The sequence below is a fragment of the Ailuropoda melanoleuca genome, chromosome 1 (assembly GCF_002007445.2).
Source record: "Ailuropoda melanoleuca isolate Jingjing chromosome 1, ASM200744v2, whole genome shotgun sequence".
NCBI lineage: Eukaryota > Metazoa > Chordata > Mammalia > Carnivora > Ursidae > Ailuropoda > Ailuropoda melanoleuca.
Genome location: NC_048218.1, coordinates 31,369,664 through 31,393,685, shown reverse-complemented (window position 1 = coordinate 31,393,685; position 24,022 = coordinate 31,369,664). Strand labels below are relative to the sequence as shown.

At 35.3% G+C, this 24,022-nt stretch overlaps 1 non-coding gene across 1 annotated transcript; it reads left to right on the top strand.

Moving 5' to 3' along the window:
• The first annotated feature begins 5,261 nt into the window (after positions 1 to 5,261).
• LOC117795604 lies at positions 5,262 to 5,422 on the top strand. Its single transcript, XR_004619681.1, has one exon. It is a non-coding gene; the product is annotated as a U1 spliceosomal RNA (small nuclear RNA).
• The last annotated feature ends 18,600 nt before the right edge of the window (positions 5,423 to 24,022 follow it).

Sequence of the window (24,022 nt, the reverse complement as noted above, 5' to 3'; positions counted from 1 at the left end):
GATCGTTTAAGTTTACTTGAACTGCAGATTCTCATACTGCCTTACCTTAGTTAAACTATAGTAGACAATAGGGGAAAAAAGCATTGTTTGATCTTGGAAACGTACGTGTGTGTGTGTGTGTGTGTGTGTGTGTGTGTGTGTGTAGCTGTAATGATAACACGGACAAAAAGACCAGACACATCTGTATATCTGTATGACATGAAGCAAGAGTCAAGGCTTCATTTTTCAGTGATATATATCCCACTGGCCTGCTTTATTGTCATCTTCCTTTCTTATTGAGTCCATCTGCCACCTCTACAACTCTTTCCCTTCCTTCCACCATCCCTCACTTCCTTCCTTCCTTCCTCTGTCCCTCACCCTCTCTCTCTCTCTTTTTGTTAATGAGTAGATGGGTAGATAAGTAGGTAGGCAGATTGATAGATAGACAGAAAGACAGACAAATAGAGGATATCCATGAAAATGGGGACAGAGCAGGAGGAAGATTTCTCCTTTCTGCTTCAAGCATGGGCACATAGAAAGCAATCAATTTCACTGAAGCTCTTTTAAAAGCAGAGACTCTCTTAGGCTGGTATGGAATAACTTGTGACTGGTAGAAGCTCCTACAATTTCAGCTTAAATATTTTCTCCCCTGAGTGATTTTTCCTGATCCCTGGACTATATTATTTCTCCCACTTTTATGTCCTATAATGCTAAATATATGTATTTTCATATTCTAAAATTCATCACAATATTTGTGCAGTCATTTATTTAATGTATGTCTTTACTGATAAATCTAAAATCTCTTGGGACAAAGACATTAAGCTTTACTTTATTGCTGTATTCCAGCACATAGTGAAGATTCCAGTACATATAGGTGCTCAACTAATAATTGATGATACAACCCAAAACTACAACTTAATTCATCCTTACTCAAAAGCAAATGTCACATACCACTTGAAAACAAAAAGCCTAGCTACAGATGTTTTCTTTCTCTTCAATAGCTGTTACAAAGCCCTTGATTCAGCATTTTCCTCATAAAAATAAATGATGTCTCTGTTGTCTCAATTCTTTTTATAATTTCTCTATTGTTTCTAGGAAGATTTATCATATTAAGGTTGCTTCTCATTCTCAACTACAGACACGTTTCTTTATATTTAACTGATTTTTGGACTTTGAAAATCTTCTGCGAGTTAAGATTGTACATATCTATTTTTACAGAGCATTTTTATTTATCAGCATATAATATTAGTGGAGAATATCAAACTTTTGAATCATTCTGTAGGAAAAATTAATAAGCCTTGAAATCAAGCAATCATAGCTTGCAAGTCACTTTTTATCTGAGTGACTTGATGTAAGTTCCTGATCTCTCTGGGCCACTTCTCTCATAAGTAAAGTGAGGTTCAATAAACTTGTACATAAAGCACTAAGCCCAATGTCTGGCACGTTATAGGAATTCAGACTGTGTGTGTGTGTGTGTGTGTGCATGTGTGCATGTGAACAAATATGCATATATTAATGCACGTTTGTACTTTTAAAAGAAAACCAAAGGACCAAAACGGCATTACTTAGGTTAAGGCCCCAAGTCAGTAAACCGAGACTTAGTACCTAACCTAACTACAGTTAAAATTCCCCCAAAATGTAACCGTTAGCCAGTCCACATAGGAATTTCCAGGTCAGCACTAGGAAATTACTGATGATTCCTTTCACTCTTGTTAGGAGGGCAATCTTGCCTAAAACAATGGATCCTTTGCTAATATGTTTTCCCATTCCCTTTCTACCTTTAAAACCTTTCTCTGTAACCCTTTGCAGCTCCTCTTTACATGCTAGATGGGATGTTGCCTGACTTATGAATTGATTAAGAAAGTCAATTAGATCTTTAAAATTTATTTGGTTGAACTTTTGTTATTTAATAATATATATACATTTAAGATAATGGATAGCTTGAAATCCTTTTCAAAGAATTGAATATCTAAAATCAATTTACTCCCTCAAGTCTAGTCTATTGTTTCATTCATTTATGTATGTATTCATTCATTCATTTATACATTTATTCTACAAATATATGTTGATTGCCTGTTATTTTCCTTAGTTACTATACATACAACAATAAATAGGTCACCTGTTTGCATCGAGAAGCTCACAGTTTTGAATGTAGTCAAACATGTAAGCAAATAATTATATCAGGATTTGTGTTAGAATAGAAATACAACTGAGGACTCGGGGGGTGTGCATCTGGAAAAATTAGTATTATACCAGTTCAAATTACGAATGCTGGGCATCTACATTTGAGGATAAGTCATAGAGAGCTCATTAAAGCAGCAGCACCAAGCCAGTATTTCTTGAAAAAAAAGTGATGGTATAATCAAACATTTTCCTAGTCCATAAGCTGCCTCCTAGTTGTAGGCAAACAGTTAGTTTAAATTAATGTTGATCTTTATTTAAGGATAAATTATTTCTGAGAGTGTACGTGTGTATATATGGGAGTATATGATTTTGTATAACACAGGTAACTCTAGCAGGAGGAAAAGTATCAATGGTGTTAGTTACATGAATGTATTTTTGAAACATACCTATTTAAATGTATAATGTCCTTATGAAATGGATGTTCCTTGGCACGTGTGTGTCAGTCAGTAATATGAAAAACTTGGGCTGCCCTAAGACACCTTCAAACATGTAGGTATTGCTTAAACCTGGAGAAATACCCTCTACTTTTCACACATTTTTCAGGAGTTGCTATGTGGAATGAGCCCTTCTGTCTCGACCTACTTGAACTTAAATCTTTATATCCGGGTGGTGCTGGGGAGGTCATGGATCATTTCCAGAATCCAGATCTTCAGCCTGAAGCAAGACCTCAATAAATTTCTATTCAATAACTGTGCTAAGAAACATGATGCTTCATTAGTGAGCTAAGCAGCCAGAATGAAACCCAAAAAATGTCTAAAGATGATTTTAGGCATGTAAAATAAACCCTTATCTTTTAGCCCCTGTGTAATAAGACAGTGAACATGACTAACACTCCAGAAACACAAATATAGGAGAAACTATCTTCCACAATTATTTTTCACATTTTCCAGAATTGCTTTTTCCAATATTATACATCCATCTAGGGAGAGCATAACTAGGTTACCCTGTAGCACATATTCATAGGAAGAAAATCTTCAAGATTCAGATTTTTTAAATAATCTGTTTATTATCGTGCCAAGCATGTAATTAGGTCCTGCCGTTATGCTGAGTGTTGGATAGAAAGAGACTGAGGAGGCTTTCAGTGCATTCAGGGATGCAGACAATTAAACACACCATGAAAATACGGGATGCTGGGAAATTCTGAGAATTTTCTAGCAATAAGTATGTTCAGAGTTGAGTATGAGAAAGAACTCTGGGGGCGCCTGGGTGTTTCAGTTGGTTAAACGTCTGCCTTCCGCTCAGGTCATGATGCCAGGGTCCTGGGATTGAGTCCCGCATTGGGCTCCCTGCTCAGCGGGCAGCCTGCTTCTCTCTCTCCCTCTGCCTGCTGCTCCCCCTGCTTGTACTCTCTCTCTCTCTGTTAAATAAATTTTAAAAATCTTTAAAAGAAAAAGGAAGAACTCTGGCATGCTGATAAGTAGGTGAAATAATATTAAAATAAGAGGAAAAGTAAAAACTGAAGCATAGGGAAATAGCACTAACCTATGAAAGAGAAACAGAGAAGCTGGAGGCAGCTCACCAGGTGAACAGCTCAGTTGGTGTTCCCTGGCCTGAGGCAGCCACAGAGACACTGTCCGCTATCAAGGCTGGCATTCCCTGGTGACTCGGAACTGGGGCAGAGCGTAAGGGAGCGTGAGCACAGCCCCTTGGGTCTCCTCAGTCACACTTAGTATAGGGAAGAGATGAGAATGCAAGACAGGGAGAACAGCAAAGAAGGCCAGAGAATATCAGTTATTAATCAGAGCCCTGAATCTACCAGATACGCAACTCTGCTCGTCCCACCTCGGTACTCACACCTACACCACATCCTTCTTCAGGCCATGACTAGCTTTAACTACTTGTCAGGATGGCTAAACTCCCGAAGATAAAAACTGTAATTATCAACTCTCAAAGAATGAAGGAATGCTTAGGCTAAAATCAAGTGCTGTTTTATGAACACAAAAAGAAGTAAAGAACACCGAATCTTCCAGAGAATCAGAAATTTATTCTTTGCCTTTAAGAATAGAAAACATAAATATATCTATTGCTACGCATCCCTACACAGGGTCACTTTGGGCTGCCGTTGACCCTCCACCAAAGACCCCATGTACACTTGTCCATTTTGGGTCCCAATAGCTACTTCCTCCCTGACAACATCTGGTCCAGTGTGGGAACAGCCCCAAGGAAATGGATTCTCTTTTTGTTTCCCTTACCCTATTCTTCTCATCCTTTTGAAAAATTCTCATCCTTTTATTAAATTCTTCTCAGATGATTGAAAAGCTTGTGCCAGGTACCTAATGGAAATATGGGAGCATATGATTCCAGGACCCTGCTTTAGTAAACATAATTCCATTCTCCTCTGCTTTACATATCGGGTTTCCGAAGAGTTCCAAAACTAACTTTAATAACCGAGTAGTATGTAGTATGTTATAGAGCAAACATCAGTTGGCAGTCACAGGCAAATCCTAATATACTCTTTAATGTATATACATTTGAGTGATGTATGTACATTTGAGTAAAATGTATATACACTGTCATCTGCGTGAGGCCGGGTACCGAACCTTCCCCATAGCGAGAACAAAATGAAACTCAAGTATTTGCGCTGTGAATGAATAAAAGAATGGGTGAAACAACGGATACGTTTCCGAAAAGCCACTTTTTCCAAGGCAAAAGATTTCCCAAAGGGTAAAAGATCTGTTTTTTAAGGAAAGCAGTATGTAAAAAAGAATCAGCTGATGATCCATTTCCACTAAAATTTTATGTTTGCATCCGATGGGTTTTGTTTTGTTTAAACAGAATTTCTACATTTCAACATCTAGGCGAAACCATTGATTGTTGTTTTATTTGCCTTTTCCTTTGCCCTAGCCTACTTATTAAAGCAGACCACACCTTTGTGAGAGAGGAACCATCAGCCTATTTTGGAATCAGAATTTGCATTGACTATAATGAATATTCTGGTCAAGCCCCAAATTGAGGTCTGAGCAAGGGCACCATATTGAGGCTTCTCTATTTCATTGCTCGATTGCATTGTTATCGATGCCCTTTATATAACATGAAACATCAAGTCTGATTAAGGAACACTTTAATCAGAACAACATTGCATTAAAAAGGAAAAAAAGATACTTGCCTGGGAAAGAGATATCCATGATCACCAGGGCGGTTTTTCCAGGACGAGGCTTCTCCGTGGCACTCTGCCTGTGCCGCCCCCTAGATTTTCCCCAACTGTGGGAAATTCAGAGGCATGACCTTGGTAGTGGGAGACTGCGTTTGCATTTTCCCCCGACATTTGTCGTTCACAAATGATAATTTGCTGCCTGGTATTTGCAAGTTAGGCTTAGCCCTGTTTTTGCATGTAGACATTTTCAGGGGAGTAACTTTGCAGGGTAACTGTGCTGCGCTAATGTCGATGACATTTTGTCTTCTTTCCAAGATTCTGGTCTTTCTTTGTGACATACAGTAGTGTCTACCTCTTGTGTTTTATTTTGTCTTGGCAGGATTTCTTCTTTTCTCCAGTGTTGTTGGTATCTTTTAAAAGGCTTCTTTCCTGCTTTGTGAGGTGACAAAATCCTCTCCAAAAATGCGGTCCTGTATTTTAAACCGCACCCAAAAACTCCTTTCTCAATACAATTAACTGCTTGATTTTTTTTTTCAAGGATTTAACATCTTGCTTAGTGTGGCCCTTGACCAGCAACCTCAGTATCACCCGGCATGGTGGGAGTGCGTTAAGAATGCAGCATCTTAGGCCTCGCCTTTACAAAATCTACCAAATCAGAACCAGTAGTTTACCAAGATTCCCAGGCGACTCTATATGCATTAAAGTTTGAGGGAAAAAAAGGAAAAAAAAAAACCCACTAATACAAAAATACCTTACCAGTGTTATGATTGAAGTAAATTCTTTCGTTTGTGAACAAAATCTCGATTGCTAAAAAAAAATAATTGCCCTTAATTTCTTTTTACTTTTCTATCCTCATTAAATCATGTTTAAAAGGCTTTGACTAAAATTCATTTTCTACTTTTCCTAGACTGGTAGCCCCTTGAGGGGGTTGACAAAGGATTCCATAGCTCACCAAGGACCATTCAGAGTTAAAAAAAAAAAAAATTGAGGTGAGAGAAATTGTGGCTTGCCCTTAGGAGTCAGAAGAAATTGCAGAAAACCTTTTGCATTTAAATAACTGTCTGACTAATCCACCTCAGTCTGGAATGGAGAGTCTCAGGGAAAGGCAAAGGGAAAAGGAGCCTGGTTTTGAGAAGAGGAAATGATTCTCATAGGGTGGAAATCTATCTTGAGCTTTTTTCTGCTCTCTGCTTTGCTTTCTGCTGAAGGAAAGTGGTAGCAGGAAACTCAGAAAATTGAAGAAGCAATGCTATAATAATCGCTTTGATTCGCTTTGATTCAGGACGACAGGGGCAGAAAAAGTGAGACTGTGAGCTATAAAGGAAGCTAGGGAGACTTGAGTAGATGCCCCAGCCCCAGAGCAAAGCGCACGTATCCCGGGATGACTTATTAAAGAACGTATTTATCAAAGCGGATGTAGAACAGGTTGGTTATAATGTTAGAATGATAAGAGTACTAAGGAATACTATTTTGACGGTTTTTTAAAAAGATCATTTTATGATCAGTTAACCAATATTTATTGTTAGAGGTATCAGGTATATATCTTTTTTAATTAAAGAAAAAGTTTTTTGCATTGTTTTTATCTGACACCCAATTAAGAAAAGCAGTTTGTTTCAACCTGTGAGTTTAGTTCGTGTATCTTTAACACATTGCCTTGACTATCTTTTTCAGAACGCTTTAAAAATCTTATTATATATTAAATGGCAATAGTTTTCTTCAAAGTTTTCCCTGTTCAACTTATACCACTAAAGTGATAACAGTAATTTCATACTTATAACGGTATCTGTTAAGGCAAATGAAATAATTCATTATGTATAACAACTAAAAATACTATGTAAAAATACAACTATTTTTATAATATTTGAAGAATACAATTATTTTGCATTTGTAATATACTCAGTATATTTTATTTGGAAAGAAAACAACTCACAAGATACACAATGATTAAAAATAAACGGGTGAATTTTCAGATACAGTAGGTGGGGCTAACTTCAAAAATATCTTACAATTTCCTCTCAAACTGTCTCAGTCAACATACTGTTCTTTTGTACCATGAAATATAAGGATTCCTTGTTCTAAATTTTGATTAAAGAAACCTTGGGTTAGAAAAGATAAACAATATTAGTTGCAAAAAGTTAATGATGCAAAACATGGTTGTTAGTGGGACAGGGCTTGAATTTGCTAACTAATATCTCAAAGGGATTTTATGTTCTTTTGCTATTGTGATATATGGAGTACTTTTCCTTCCTTTACATGACTCCATTATTCTTCCAACATATAATTAGTGTCTTTTCTTTCACTGAGCTCCTGGGTAGCTGCAAAGTGTAAGGGGTCTAATGCAAATGCCAGAAAGGCTCCTTGTAGGCCTATGAGGCCTCAGTCAAGGAACAGTGCTGGAATGCAGGCTTGTCTCTCATGAGCCTTAAGGCCACAAATTACTTATTTTAAACTAAAAGATAATGCTGTTTTCTTTGGAAAACAAGACCCATATTATAATTCTAAGCAGCACAATACTACTTGAAAAGCATTATTTCCTAGTCAATTCCATGCATTTATCACTCTGAGATTTACTCCTGAGAAAACTGTTTAGATATATTGTCTGTGATTAGATCCACAAAGATTCATTTCCAGGAACAATAGCCAGTGTCTGCTCTAGAAAAGCCCTTAACAGAGCCTGGTCTGGAGGCCGGTAATATTTTAAGAGCAATGATAAAAATGGGATGGACCCAAAGATGAGAGCTATTTTATATATCAATATTAATTCATTTTATTTTTCCAAATAAAAACTATTGGAAACCTGCCATCTTTTTCGTCCATCAATTTTTTTTAATGAAAGGACAATATTAACTTACAAATTTAGTGATAAAATAATATTAATTATTCTTTATTAACATGGATTTAGCTTGTGAAAACTTACTTCATTGTTTTTATGTTTATGGTGACTCTCAGGTCTGTCAGGTAATAGTGTTATCTTAAATTTAGCTGGTGTAAGGAAGTGACAAAGACTAGGAAAAACACTAGGGGTTTTCTGAGATTGCAGAAACAGAGCCTCATGTCTCTGTTGCAAGATCCTGAAATCATCAATACAAGTGAAAAATCAAGTGATAGAACAAATTTCAGTAAAAGAGTACTTCTATATTAAGTATAGATTTAGCTATTTTTGTAATATTTGAAAAATATGGTCCAAATGCACTTGTTATATATTTAGTATATTATATTTGGGAAGAAAACCTAAAACCATAGAAGATACATAATGATTAATGAATGAATAGATGAGCAAATAGAAGAAACAACAGGTGTTGGGGAGAATGTGGAGAAAAAGGAACCCTCATGCACTGTTGGTGGGAATGCAAACTGGTGCAGCCACTGTGGAAAACAGTATGGAGATTCCTCAAAAAATGAAAAATAGAACCACCCTATGATCCAGGAATCACACTACTGGGTATTTAACCAAAAAATACAAAAACACTAATTGAAAGGGATACATGTGTCCTTATGTTTATTGCAGCATTATCTACAAAAGTTAAACTATGGAAGCAGCATAAGAGTCCATCAAGAGATGAATGGATAAAGATGTGGTATACATGTATAATGAAATATTATTTAGCCATAAAAAAGAATTAAAACCTTGCCATTTGCAACAACATGAATAGAGCTACTGAGTATAATGCTAAGCAAAATAAGTCAGTCAAAGAAATATAAATACCATATGATCTCACTCATATGTGGAATTTAAGAAATAAAACAAATGATCAAAGGAAAAAAGAGAGAGAGACAAGCCAAGAAACAGACTCTTAAATATAGAGAACAAAGTGCTTAGTTAGCAGAGGGGAGGAGGGGAGGAGTTGGGAGAAATAGGGAATGGGGATTAAAGAGTATGCTGGTTGTGATGAAGTAAAATAAAATGATCTTAAAGAAAAAAATTGAAAATTAAAATAATAACAATAAAATATTATTAACTGTTAAAAAATAAAAAAGAGCAAAAGACCCTGTGACTCAGGAAATTCCAAGGAATTTAGGAACTCTGGGTCAGGAACTGGGGTCAAAGACCAAATATTAGAACAAGAGTGTTTTTATCACTTAAGTATCCACCAGGGTTTTAGGAGCTCTGGGCCTAGAGAAAATATATTTTTTCTATTACCTCACAATGGCACATCCCAGGGAAAGGGTCAGGAAGTAGTGTTTTGAAAGAAAGAAGAAAGAAAGAAAGAAAAAGAAAAAAAGAAAAAAAGAAAGAAAGAAAGAAAGAAAGAAAAAGAGAAAAGAGAAAAGAAAAGAAAGAAAAGAAAAGAAAAGAAAAGAAAAGAAAAGAAAAGAAAAGAAAAGAAAAGAAAAGAAAGAAAAGAAAAAAGAAAAATGACTACATGAGCAATGTTGGACAGATCTAGGCAGTAGGTGGGGGAAGTCCTGCCATCACTACCTAGGGCAACAAAAGGGAGGTGCCCTATTGTTTGGTGAAAGAGCTGATGGAGCAGGAGCAACAGATTTATTACAGAAGCCTGAAATCTAGGGAGGTACTTAATTCAGGATTCTAGAAGTGCTTCTTTTAAGTCCTGAAGGAAGAAGCAGGTTAGGCTCCCCCCAAAATGTGAAATAAAATGAATTCCAGAAGGAAGAGACATTAGTAAATGTATGAAACTATGGAAGGGCAACGTATTTTGAGGAACGTAGAGGCAATTTGTCATGATCTCTCCTAGGAGTTAAAATGTTTATACCCAGAAGGCCTTTAAGAGAATTTGGCAGATTAACGTGAAACCTGGACACTTTAGGTGGTCCATTCCAATCACTGTCAGGTCAGGCCAGCACCTGTGTACTTGATAACCTGCAGGTTTTCCTTTCCTGATTTGGGTGGTGGCGGTGGTGGTGCCATATATGTTAGTCTCATCACAACAAACTGTGAGAAATGTAATTGAAATTAATTGATTATTTAACCATGATATTAGGAAAAAAACTTGTGAGCCCCAATAGATATAGAAACAACTTGCAGGAACCTAAGACTTCTCTTCTTTATCGATACCCCCATAAACCACACTTTATCAGCTAACTGTGCTCAATTATGGATTCCAGCTTGAAAAAAGAAATTACAGAAAACATAGATGAACACACAATAAGTATTAAAGAACTAGAGGCATATGTTTTTGAGGAAAGACCTCAGGAGAAAAAAAAATAGCTTACAAATATCTCTTCCTCTCTCATGTCTCAAAGCTTATTTCTCTTCAGTTGACAACATGTAGGAAGCATCACAGCCACAGCAAGAGGGAGGATCAGCCTTCTCCTTGGGGTACCTTCTACCTGATGATATTCTGTATATATGACAGCCCATCTTAACTTCCCTAGTCCTTTCAATTGTGTCTATGGATTGCGAGATGCCCTTTCATGGGGAGGCAGCACGTGAGTAAAGGTCAACATGAAGTTATTTACCACATGGGATGATATAGAAGGAATAAAAATGACATTGACATAAATGCCACAAGGGGTAATTCTATAAAAGGATTAGATCATCTAACTCCATTAGTAACAGGAAAAATAACAGGCAAACTGCAAAGTTAGGTACTTCACTCACCTAAAATAATATTTGCTTGGCTATGAGTATTATTTAAAAAAAAAGAAAACGTTTTTCTAAATATAATGAGACATTCTCCCCAATTTGTAAATGTTTTGCCAGCTTGAAAATTTAAAGGTAAAAGAAATAGCTAGATGATTTCAAAGGCTCACATTAAAATGTTTGGTACCCCTTTTAAAAAGTGTTTGACTATATCATTCTTATTATATAGGGTTTTTTCTTTTTCACACCAAGTATCTCTGTGAGTAAGTAGATTTGTTATGAGTTTGTGAATATGTATGCCTACCTATAGACTATCTATGTAGAAGATTCTATTACAATTATAGATTAATGTTACAAAAAAATTCCCTTTTACATTTAATGTAAAATAGAGACTCTTGTTTGTCTCCCTCTTCTCCTTTTTATTGATTCATTTTATGGTTGAATCCTCAAAAGGACAATAAATGACAACCAAATTGATTTTTAGTTTCAAATCTGTTAAATAAAACATCTGGCACCATGAGCAGCTGCCCATGTTTGGGGAAATTTCTACTGTTTTAGAGGTCATTGTAGGTACCGCGTAACATATTAAACCAAGCTTATGGAAAATTTTAAGTACGTTATATATTTTCCTCAGGATTTCTTTTTTGAATACAGCTTGCTTCATGGCTTGTTTTGTTTTCCCTCTTCTCCCACAGCCTCAAATAGCTTCAATCAAAACACTCAAGCTCTGGCCCTGAGCTTCTTCCTTAGCTAATTATGGGGCCTTAGCAAATAATGACAACAAAAGAAAGTGACTAAAATATGGAAGAAGACAAAATAATTGCTGCTTTGTGATGTATCTTACACCTAATTACATGAGACTATTAAAACTTGATAACAGGATTCATGCCATTGACATCTGCAGTCACATTGTCTTTGTAACAGAATAGAATGTCACATAACTGAGGTTCGTGATAATGACCCCAAGTCATCAAGAAAGCATTAAATTGTATTCTGTTTTTTCTGTTGAAGATGAATGAAGGGAATCACAGAGTGCAAGTGATACTTTTTTTTTTCCCTTTAAGCCAATATTTTAGTACTTAACTCTGTGCCATGAGATGTAAATATTTTCTAGTATTATGTATTGTTAAGATCTCATTATGTTATGAAGTCATTGTATGGCAAGTTCTTGGAAGGATATTTGGTAAAACTTTATGATTAATAGTATTTTGAAAGATATTTGCAAATTCTATGTAATTTGTATAATTACCAGTGGAATTTCCAACAACTCAGAGTTTTGAAAGATATGAACACCCCTAGTTATTATCTTGAAAAGTTTCACCTTGTAGATAATAGAAAATAAGCGGCATTTGGTCCTGCATTCAGCAAACATTTATTGAGCATCTTTTATGTACTAGGAACTAAAAATGATAGGTTTTAAAGACAAATAAGTCAGACTTTGTCTCACATGAACAATGCTCCAATCGTTGGATTGGTGGTGGGGAAGGTGCAAGCAAGGAGACACACATTTAAAATAAAATATGAAAGAGCTCAGGAATATCCATAAGGCATACAAGAAAATTGTCAACTATGAAGTTACTATGCTACCTTAAAAAATTTTTGTTGTTGAATTAAACCTGATCGAAAAGAATTGATCTTAAATAACCTTCAGAATAGTAGGCACTTCTACAGTTTTCAATTAAAATACCCTTTTCCTCTGTTGTGGATTTGTTCTACTCACCTATTTGCAGTTAATAAGAAGAATATTGAAATCTACAATATAACTCTAAAGTTATTGTTTGTCCTTTTCTAATATTTCATATATGAGAAAGAATTTTAATGTTTTTTATTGCTAATTTATTCATGAATACTAAATATTTTCTATATTAACAAACAACAATCATTATAACACACTGTCCAGCAGACAATTTCCCAGTTATGGAAAAGCAAATATGTTACTCAGAAATCATTTAATTCTTTAAGAATTGGCATGACTTTAGATGATATTTTCATATACAACTTTTTCTGGCTCCATTTATTAAAGTTTAATTTATATATAAGAATATTCAGAACTATGCCACATTTCTACTATTTAGTTTAAATGTATTTTTTAGAATATTCATTACTGATACATATTTGGTAATATTTCCTTTAGAGACATTGTTATGTAGAATTACACTTTTACAACTACTTTACATATATATAAACTTTAAAAACACACTGAAAGTTAATCATAGGTCAAATAACTTTTCGTTTAATTGCTAATTAAAACTTGGAATGGAAACTAAAACCCTTCATTTCGTGCTGCTTTCCAATAATTACCATTAATATGATTATATTCTTGTTTAAAGCTTATCTAAATTAGCTCATTAGCCAGCATGGTTACTTATAAACCTCAAAGAATGAAAAAAAAATCAATTTCATCACGTTTTTATACTGATCTCAGGGAACATGGCTGGTATATTCATTACCATCTGTGTCCATAGCCCTGTACAGTATGGCATATGTGTCAAACCAATTACTATGCAAATCCCAAGATCATCCCAGCATTAATTCCCCAGTGACATTGAAATCTTGGCTAGTTCAAATAATCACAAAGAAAAATTTTGTTCTCGAAATTAATGACACAGATTTTGCTCAAGTTGGGATTCATAGGTACCTACTAGTCTCTTTCTTTAAAATAGACACATTTTAAATATGACAGTTCATTTTAACTCTCAAAATTAAGTAACATAAAAATAAAGAAAATGTGCTAGGTGATCTACTATATTAAATATGCAAAAAAGTTAAAAAACATTAGTTTATAAAGGTAGTTATAATAGTAACGAAGGAAATGGTACTATAAAAATATTATTGTCAGTATTCTCTCAAAGTGGACTAGAACTTACTTAATGGGATCATATGCAGTTTTATTTTATATTGATAAATATGTTAGTAAAAATAACTTAAAGAGTACTTGATAATACCAAGTTAAGGTAGACTCTCCCATTTTCCCAATTTCATTTACTCTTTTTTATTTTTTTTTAATTTATTTATTTGTTTGAAGGGGAGAGTAAGCAGGAGTGGGAGGGGCAGAAGGAGAGGGAGAGAGAATCTCAAGTAGACTGAGTGCGAGCCCGACATGGGACTTGATCTCATGACCTTGCGATCACAACCTGAGCCCACACCAAGGGTCATTGCTCAACTGACCCTTATTTGCTCTCTTTATCTTATGTTCTTATTGATTTTTTACTCCTTCCATTCAATTTTCCGGTATCTATACCACAACACGTTTCTTCAGCCAGTTATTTTCTCAATTTCTTTTGTCCTTACCTTTAAACAAAACTGTTTTTCCTTTGAGTTCAAAAAATATTTTGAGTTGGAGCACCTGGATGGCTCGATTGACTGTGTCTGACTCTTGATTTTGACTCATGATCAGGGTTGCGAGATCGAGTCCCACATCTCTCCCTCTCCCTCTGCCACACGCCCCCCCCCCAAATTAAGTTGATCTGTGGCATGGTCCCGCTAACTCTAATTTTTTTTAGATTATCTATAGCAGATGCCTTTCTTTATTTTAAAGTGTTGTACTAACTAGATGCATTGTACATAAATAAGACTGGTCCAATCAGTCCTTTAAGAATTGAAATCTTACAGTGCAAATAGACAAATACTCCTTTAGATTAGAGCTTCCATTTTATCTATGAGATTTCCATCATTGACGTACCAAAATTGTATTTCAACTGTTAAGATTCATTAATTCAGCCACTCAACATTTAATGAGCAGCAGTCTAGCCATTTAGAATATAATGCTGAAGAAAAGACACAAAATCCCTTCCCTCATGAGCTTACATTTTCATGGTAAAACAGATAAAACTAAACAATAAAGAAATAAATATATAAATTCCAAGATAGCTTTTTGTGAGGAGACAGTAAGTACCATGAAGAAAAGTTAGGCAGAAAAAGAATTTTTGTAGGTGAGGGTCTTTTAGATCAGATCATTGGAGAAGGCCTCATTCACTACACGCAAATGTCTGATCACATTAAATGGTGAAAACAATTTATGAGTCATTATTTTTTTCTTTGCCTCTGTGCATTTATTATTAATAAAAATCAGATTTTAAAAATCAATTACACGTTCTTCAGTTTTCTTTGTAAATTCTATAGTGTTTCAAGTTAAAATACATGTCCAATTTAAACTATTATACCAGAACTTCTGCTATCAATTCCAAAGTCTTTACCATGGCTTACAGGGGCCAGCATGACATCCATCCTCCCCAATCCTTATTTCCTTCCACTACACACACATCATGCACACTTGTTCTTCCATAGCAACTCCTTGATGTTCATACAGATAAACCATGCATGCTACTCTTATGTCTCAAGATTTTTGCACTTGTTTTTTTTTTATTTACCTAGAATGCCTTTCTTCTGAGTATTTGAATGATTTGCCTACAACATCTACCCGCATTTCATAATGACTGCTATGTCATTATGTCTAAAATAGCAGTCTTGTGGATTGAGCTCAGGGTCAGGCTCTGTGCTCAGTGGGGAATCTGCTTGAGGATTCTCTCTCTCCTTCTCAGTCTGACCCCCACCCCGCTGCTCACACTAGTTATCTCTTTCTCTCTAAAAATAAACAGATTGGGGCGCCTGGGTAGCGCAGTCGTTGGGTGGCTGCCTTCGGCGCAGGGCGTGATCCTGGAGTGCCGGGATCGAGTCCCACATCGGGCTCCTCTGCTGGGAGCCTGCTTCTTCCTCTCCCACTCCCCCTGCTTGTGTTCCCTCTCTCGCTGGCTGTCTCTCTGTTACATAAATAAATAAAATCTTTAAAAAAATAAACAGATAAATCTTTAAAAAAAAATAGTCTTGTCATACTGTAAGCCAATACATTACTATATATATCTTTTTTTTTTTTTTGGTAGCATTTTCACCTACTGATATTACATATCAATTGTTACCCCTGTTAAAATACACACTCTGCTGAGCCAGGACCATAGACTTATTTATTATTTTCTTGCTGCTTAGCATACAGTGAGTATGTAATGAGTATAGGCTGAATAAAGGAATTAAGAAATAAAGAGAAAGGACTTTTGCAACCACTCTCATTATTTTTCACCTTTTTTTCATAAACACAAGCTAAAAAATCCAGGTAACTGTTTGTAAATTACAGATTTTGTAGGTTTTCAACTCTACAATATAATTTTTAAAAATTGTGAATAGATGTGAGGCTGCCTGTGTGGCTCAGTCAGTTAAGTGTCTGACTTTGGCTCAAGTCATGACTTCAGGGTTCTGTGATCAAGCCCCACATCAGTCTCCCCACTCAGCAGGGAGTCTGCTTGTCCCTCTTCTTCTCCCTCTGCCCCTCCACATCAGCTCATGCTTTCTCTATCTCAAATAAATAAATAAAGAATAGATAGTGATATGCATTCTTTATAAATCAAGTTTTCAATAGAATAAAGTATAAAAAAAATCTTTTCTCTTAAAATACAATAGAAGGAAATATTTTGCATGTTTTATTTTGAAATATATCTAAAATTAAAACAAACAAAATAGACAGCTAATAATACTGAACCAATAATAGTCCATCATGACTATTGAAATAAGGCAAGGCTAATTAGAAATGTCTGACTCACAAGGGTCTATTTAGCATTGATCCAGTATTAAAAAAACAACATTTATTTTCAACAAGAATTGTAATAGTATTAAATTGAAAAAAAGATGCAATGGGTTCTATTTCCAACACAGTATTACCCACTCTTTGGGTTGGAGTTTTTCCCCTAATTTAGTAGTTTTTTCTCACATTATTCAAAAAGAATCAAATTCTGTTAAATTATTAATTGTTTATAGTCACAAATGTTATATACATATATTCCTTCAAGCTCAGGTAGTGGAAACCTGTATTTTTAGTCAGCATAATTCAACCTTGCATTACCTCAGAAATCTCACTCCCTTGACACTTCATCATGTCAAAACAGTAGAATGTATGTCACGTCTTCCGTGTAGCAAAGGTTCCTACAGGAGCAACATGGAACCATTGTGACATTTTTCTAATTATCGATCATTTCATGTCTATGTAGTTGAAGGGCGTTTGTTAAACCTGAACATTCAGGTTTCTTTTGGTATTCTAGGTTGACTGTGCTACTAGAAAAATTTATGTTGTAAGTTTTTACACTTATTTCCCACTAACATCTAAATTGCTTGATCACTGTATCTGCATTCAGTGTCATTAAAAACTATGTGTGCATTGGAAGAGAATAAGACTGTAAATTCTGTGAGTACGGAGAATGTATCTTTGTGTTCAAGTTTCTATCCCCAGGGCAGATACACAGTAAAGGCTTAATGAACATAACTGAACAAATATATAAATGGAAACAACCCATCCCATCCTAGTCTTTAAACTTACCAGCACAGTTCATTATGTGAGTCTTTTAAAGACTATTCTCTTTCCTATTTTATTTGAATAACACTTAGCACTATCAATATGAATTTTGGGAAAGAAATGGCAGAGTTCCATGTCAAGATTAACTAAGTTAATAAGACTGTAGTTGGAGAAGATTTGGAGGGGACAATACAAAGCACGGTTTTATCTATACTATGTATTTGTCTCTACGATTGGCTAACGAAGCATACCTTGTTCATTGACCTGTAGCAGGTTAGACTATATGCTTTCGAATAAAGAAATCCAATCCAAACAGGCCAGAATAATAAAAGGAAATTTTTGGCATGTGTATCTGAATTGTTTAGATAAAGAATGATCCTACAGCACAGTTTACCAATTTTGTTTATGTTTCGCCTCTAAAATACATGACCCAGATTTTCCCAACATTGACATGACTTTCATCAGCCTCAAAGGGCTTTCTTGTTCCCCTTAGGAGAACTTATGTTTCTTCAGGTGACTTCTGCAAAAGAAAGGAATTTTTCTTACTCAGAAGCTTTCACCTAATATCACATTGGCTGGATTTGGGCGACACGTCATCTACAAACTGCTCGCATATTCATGGGAGAAAGCCATCGCTGATTGCTTTAAGGCCCACCCCTAGAGTAGTAAGAAACAGAGTAAGCTTCAAGCTTGGGGTGAACACTTGAATGAAAAATCAGGGTGCTGTGGCCAAAGGAAAGGAAAAATGAATGCAGGAAGGCCAAAACCAGAACATGCTCATTGATGCTTTTGAATGACATTCATGTTTGAAATTCGTATTGTGAAAGGGCAGATTCCTGAATCCAACAACCTTCGTTCAAAGGGAGAATTACCAATTTTGAAGTGTGAAAACTCTCTTTACCTCACTTATTACACCTGAAAATGAGGATAATAATAGGACATACAACAAAGTTTTATTGTGAATTTTATCTTAGATAACAAACGCAAACTACTTAGTAAATTGCCTGACACAAAGCAAATGCATAAGAGAAGTTCACCATAATAATAACCACAATGATAATTGTTATTGTCATCACATGTGTATAATTTTCTACAATAAGCATATATTACCTTTATAATTAGCAAAATAAACATCATAATACCCATCTCGAGAGTATTACTGTCAGGATTGAATGCAGTAATAATCTACACGTTTATTTCCATTACAACCTTTGTTTTAAAGAATTGTAATCATTTACTTAGCTGACAACAAATAGTTTACTACAGTTCTTTGAAGACAATGTCTCTATCGTATTTACCTGTATGGCCCCAGTGGCAATTAATGATGTTCATTATAGTAGATCCTGGTTAAATTTTTTATTGAAAACAAGAAGAAAGAGAAAGAAAAATAAGACAAAGGATGGAGAGATGAGGAAGGGTTCAGGAAGGGTGTTGAAAGAAAACAAGGGTTAAAGGACGTAAGGACGAAGATGATCACCCCGAGGGAAAGGTCAGGAGAGGCGTCCGCGGCATTTTCCATCCTGGCGCATGATTCCAGGTCTTCTTTGTGCCCCAAGAAGACAGCATTTGCAAGGGACTCAAGGCAGAAATTGCAGGTAAGCGGTTATGTCTCAACATGAAAACAAACCAGTGAAACAAAACAGCCGCCAAAAGCAAAGTGACCCAGTTAAGAGCTACCCAAGGGTGGAGTGGGCAGCTTGTTACCACACACTTCGAGATCTGGGAACAGCTGGGAGAAACTTCTCTAAAGGGGTTTGGCTCATCAGAAAATGCTTTGTTTTGATGAGGATTAAGGTGCTCTTGAACTGTGAGATTATGGGAGACCTATCACTTGTTATATTTGGAAATTAAATATTAAACACTACTAACCTTTAAGTGCAATATCCTCTAACATTAGGCCGCGCTGCCTGCGTTCTGGTGTTTATGCGCTGTCTCTGCACTATTCCTCGTGCCCTCACAGCCCAGGTGGAGAAAATGCCAAGCAGGTTTGTGGATATCAGCTCTGCCTCTTTGAATGGAATAAAATTGTCCTTTTTTTATTATTATTTAATCAAAATCCTTTTTGAGTAAGAAAAATATTTAAATATAATACTTAAAAACCAAAACCAAATTCATTTTCTTCAGGACAAATCATTGCTTTCAGAATTTTTTAAAATGCTGGAAATGACTTATCATAAAATAAAATACAAAAATGTTGAATGCTTGCTTTCTTATTTTTTTAAAAAAATGAAGGATTGCTAATCCACGAATTCTGCACACTCTCTCTCAATTTGAGGAACAAAGACTACGTTTCACATTTGCTCTACATGAGGCAATGAATAAAAGATCACAGATAAAAGAAAACCAGTAAATCATCATTTGCATTGTATTGATGTTTACTGAGGTATAAAATCCCCTAGAATTTAGATGTGCTATCACATTGTTATGGAGAAGGTGCCCTCTTCAAATAACATGGGATTCAAAATACACATTTGTGTGTGAGGATTGATCTGAGATGAGCGCTCAGACAAATTCCTGGAAAAAAATCTCCGTGTTCTATTATATCAATGAGCGACATTGTATTTCCTATATTTTAAGGCTTTGTTTTTTGTTCTCATTATTTTTAGAATTCACATATACTAATAAATAAGGACTGGTTTCTAAGAACGTCATTTAAATAGTAAAATGTGAAAATAAACAGATGACACTTCTTGATTTATTAAGAAATTAAATACATGGATTTAATTCTTCTTTCTTTAAATAAATTGCAATTTAAAGAAATAAACCATCCCTCAATAATATTTTCTCAGATTGTGATGTTGAATCCTTAATAGAACATGATCAAAAATTGAATCAGAGTCGATAAATGTAACAGTCATTTAAAAGTGTGCTACAAACATACCATCAATATAGAATCAGTATCTTCTAATGCTCTTCTCCCAAGCCAATGTAGAAAAGCAGTTTATGATTGATGCGTGACATTGCTACCTCGGTCTGTTTAACACTTAAATTATAAAGATTTATTGGGGGAAGGAAAAGAAAAAGTCAAGATAAAGTTGAGAGTGGAGCAGTGGAAATTTTGAGGGCATAAACTGTGAGTCAAATTCTTCATTTGAGTTTTAGGGAATTGTCAAGCATGAGAATTATTTATATTGACAGGGAAGCAGGTGAAGAAAGGAACACTATTCAGACACAGACAAGGAAAACAGAAAGAATAGAAAAGTGATTAGGGAGTTCAGAGAATCCTAGAATTTTAGATTTGGGAGAAGTCACAGAGATATTTTTGCATCATTATTGTTATTACCCCATTTATTGAAGTATAATCCAATAAGAGAAATAGAACTTAAGGGTGCAGATGTGATGAACATTTATGCATATATACAACTGAGAAATTGTCACCAATATTAAGATAGGAATATTATAAACATGTCAGAATCCTTCCTGCTCCCCATTAGTCACAGACTTTCCCCAGATGTAACCTTTATTCTGAATCCTATCACCTTAGATTATATTACCCTGTTTTTAAATTTCATAATTTTATTTTACTCAACAGTATCTTTGGTACTCATCCATGTTGTTTTATGTAGCATAATTCCTTCCTTCTTGCTCTTGTATAATAATCCATTTTAACACAATGTACTATTTATACATTCTTCATTTTATGATCTTTTCAGCTGTTTGAAGTTTTTCATTATCACGTCAAGCATTGATATAAACATTCTCATACACCGTTATTGTTAGATATAAACAGTCATCTATCTTTGGTATATACCTGGGAGTTGGAATTGTTGGATCATAGGGTAGATATATCTTTAGCCTTACTAAAACTGCCAACAGTTTTTTACTAGTGTTTGTGACAATTTTTACTCCCACCAGCATTATGGTTACTTTAGTAGCTCTCATTTTTGCCAATGTTTGTTATTGATCTTCTTTTGGGTTTTGTTTGTTTTTATAATACATGATGTGATTTAAATTACCATTTCCCTGATGACTAATGATGCTGAGTACCTTTTCACGTACTTATTGATTATTTCATTACACTTTTTTTTAGAGATTTTTTATTTATTTATTTGAGGGAGAGAGAGAGAGAGCACAAGCAGGGGGGAAGGGTAGAGGGAGAAACAGACTCCCTGCTGAGCAGGGAGCCCAATGTGGGACTTGATCCCAGGACCTTGGGATCATGACCTGAGCTGAAGGCAGACACTTAACAACTGAGCCACACAGGTGCCCCCGATTATTTCATTATCCTTACAGGTGAAGTGGCTGTTCAAGAATTTTCCCTGTGTTTCAAAATTAATCTTTTTTTTGTTTTTTCTTTTTAATGTATAGAAGTTCTTTACCCGGGGCGCCTGGGTGGCACAGCGGTTAAGCGTCTGCCTTCGGCTCAGGGCGTGATCCCGGCGTTGTGGGATCGAGCCCCACAACAGGCTCCTCCACTATGAGCCTGCTTCTTCCTCTCCCACTCCCCCTGCTTGTGTTCCCTCTCTCGCTGGCTGTCTATCTCTGTCAAATAAATAAATAAAATCTTTTAAAAAAAAAAAAAGTTCTTTACCCAACTTTTTTTTTTTTTTAATGGTGAATAACTGAAGGCAATATGCCAGTTGCCTTGGAGAAATTTCAGATGTAAAAATGGAAGAGCCAAAATTGTGACACAATTATTCTGCTTTGCAATACATTGTCTCTTTCAATAAACAACTTTGGAAAAAAATGAAAGTTTTATAGTACCAAACATATTTCCAGAGAATACCAGTGCTATATTTCTAATATATCATAGGCCTAAACACAATCTTAATTACTTTAACTATCTTTTCTCCCCCCAAAGGAATTCTGACTCTAAAAACACATAGAACATTAAAATGAAAGTCAATAAGAAAAGTTTCTTTTTAAAAAGATTTTTTCTATTAAAATGATCTAAAGCAATGAAAATAACCACAAATTAGTATAGCATTAAAATATATCATAAGTTCAAATAGGCAAGATGAGTTTTTAAGAATAAAAATTTTTTTGGTCTGAGGACAAGGAAAGTAAGAAAACAAAAGAATATTTTCTGTGTTAGTAATTTAGATTTTTTGGTGAAGAGAGGGTATAAGGAAGCAGAGCTGAATATTGCCAAGATAAAAACATAAAAGGAGATGAAACTAGAGAAACTGGGCACACACATTGGAAAAAAAGATCTTACTGGGATGCAGAAATATAAGCCTGTGATAATCAGTCTACTGGAAATTACAAGGAGTCAGTAGAATTTACCAATTTGAGTGAGAGGCAGAGAAATGAATTTTAATTCATTCTAATTGGAACCTCTAAATTGTGGGCTACAATCACATTCTTTAGGAAAAATTGAGTTAACAACAGAAAATATTTCCATTTAAATACAAATTGAAATTGGTTCTTTTTAATATGATTATACATTCATTAAGCATAAACCAAACCAGATTTATATTTTCTGCTGTTAATTACTAAATACAGCAAAATTTTATTATTGTAAAAATATTGGTTTGCTCTCTGACCTTTTGAAATCAACTTTTTCATTAAGTTTCTTGAGCTAACAGTAAATAACCTATTTAAAGAAAAAAAATTGGTAGATTTAAATAACATGCCTATATTTGTGGGACTTTCTTTGGTGCTTTGAAGGAGTATTATGAAATGTGAAATTAAAACTATGACTACTTTGACAATAATTATTGCATATCTATTTAATTTCCTTAGATATATATTCTGCCTGAAGACCCATTAAATATATACACGAGACCACAGTTAACCATTGATATTTTTCAATTGTGTCTCCTGTCAGCATGTTAGCAGTTCTCTTGATTATGCTATAAAATACTAAGAAAAAATGCATTCTCTTAATTTCTGAAGTCTAATTATAAAACAGATTGTAATTGGACATTTTCAAATCTTGCTCTTTATAATATATTGTAAAACAAGCATTATTTATTATTCACAAATAATCAGAGGGCTATTTTTCACAGACATTAAAAAGAGTGGTTGCCACCAAATTTTTTAACCACAGAAATTTGAGTAAGATATAATTACTCTTCATTCTCATTACTTAGTAAAATATGACATACTGAAGATGTCTCAATATCTAGTGAATAAAAATAACCCTTACTCCCTATTAATATGACTAGTATAAAAAAACAGAAAACAACAAGTGTTGGTGAGGATGTGGAAACAGTGTTACCTGTGCCTTCCTGGTGAAAATGTAAAATGGTGTGGCCACTGTTGTGGAAAAATAATCAGACCAGCAAGAAACCAGTGACATTCGGAGAAGTAGGAGAACTCGGGTTTCTTTTACATCAATGGACCCAGACAAGCTTGCACTTGAAATTCTGGGCCTAGGGTAGCAGGATGACAGAGGTTTTATAGGGCAGTGCAGGAGGTCAGGTTCCAATGGCTGTGCTGACCACTGGTAGGTGGGTTGAACCTTGGGAGGTGGTTACTTTAGGGGGAAACAGCAGTCAGAGCAGGGAGCTTGTGGCAGGAAGCCTGTTTAGAGAAGCAGAAATGGCTGGCTATCTCTTGCTCCCAGGGAGGCTTCTGGTTATCTCTTACTATTTCTAGTAACTTTCCATTTTTTGGGGACTGCTGGCCTGGGCCTGCTCTGGGTAATTTTCCTCTTCATTTCCCCGTTTTGATGCCTTTTCTAACTTAGAATGGGCATCGACCATTATCATGGGGTTTTTTGTTGGTCTAGAGGTCTGTATTGAGTTACCAGCAGTTGCAATTTAATTGATTCCATTGGAGAGCTGATGAAATGGTTGATAAGATTAAAAATGCATGGACTGAACAGGAGTGCCAGGAGAATCACGAGGAGAGGGCTGGCTAAGGGAAGGAGCCATGCAGCCCAACCCCAGACATTATACCAATTACCCTAAGAGTTTGCTAATTCTTGTCTCCTGCA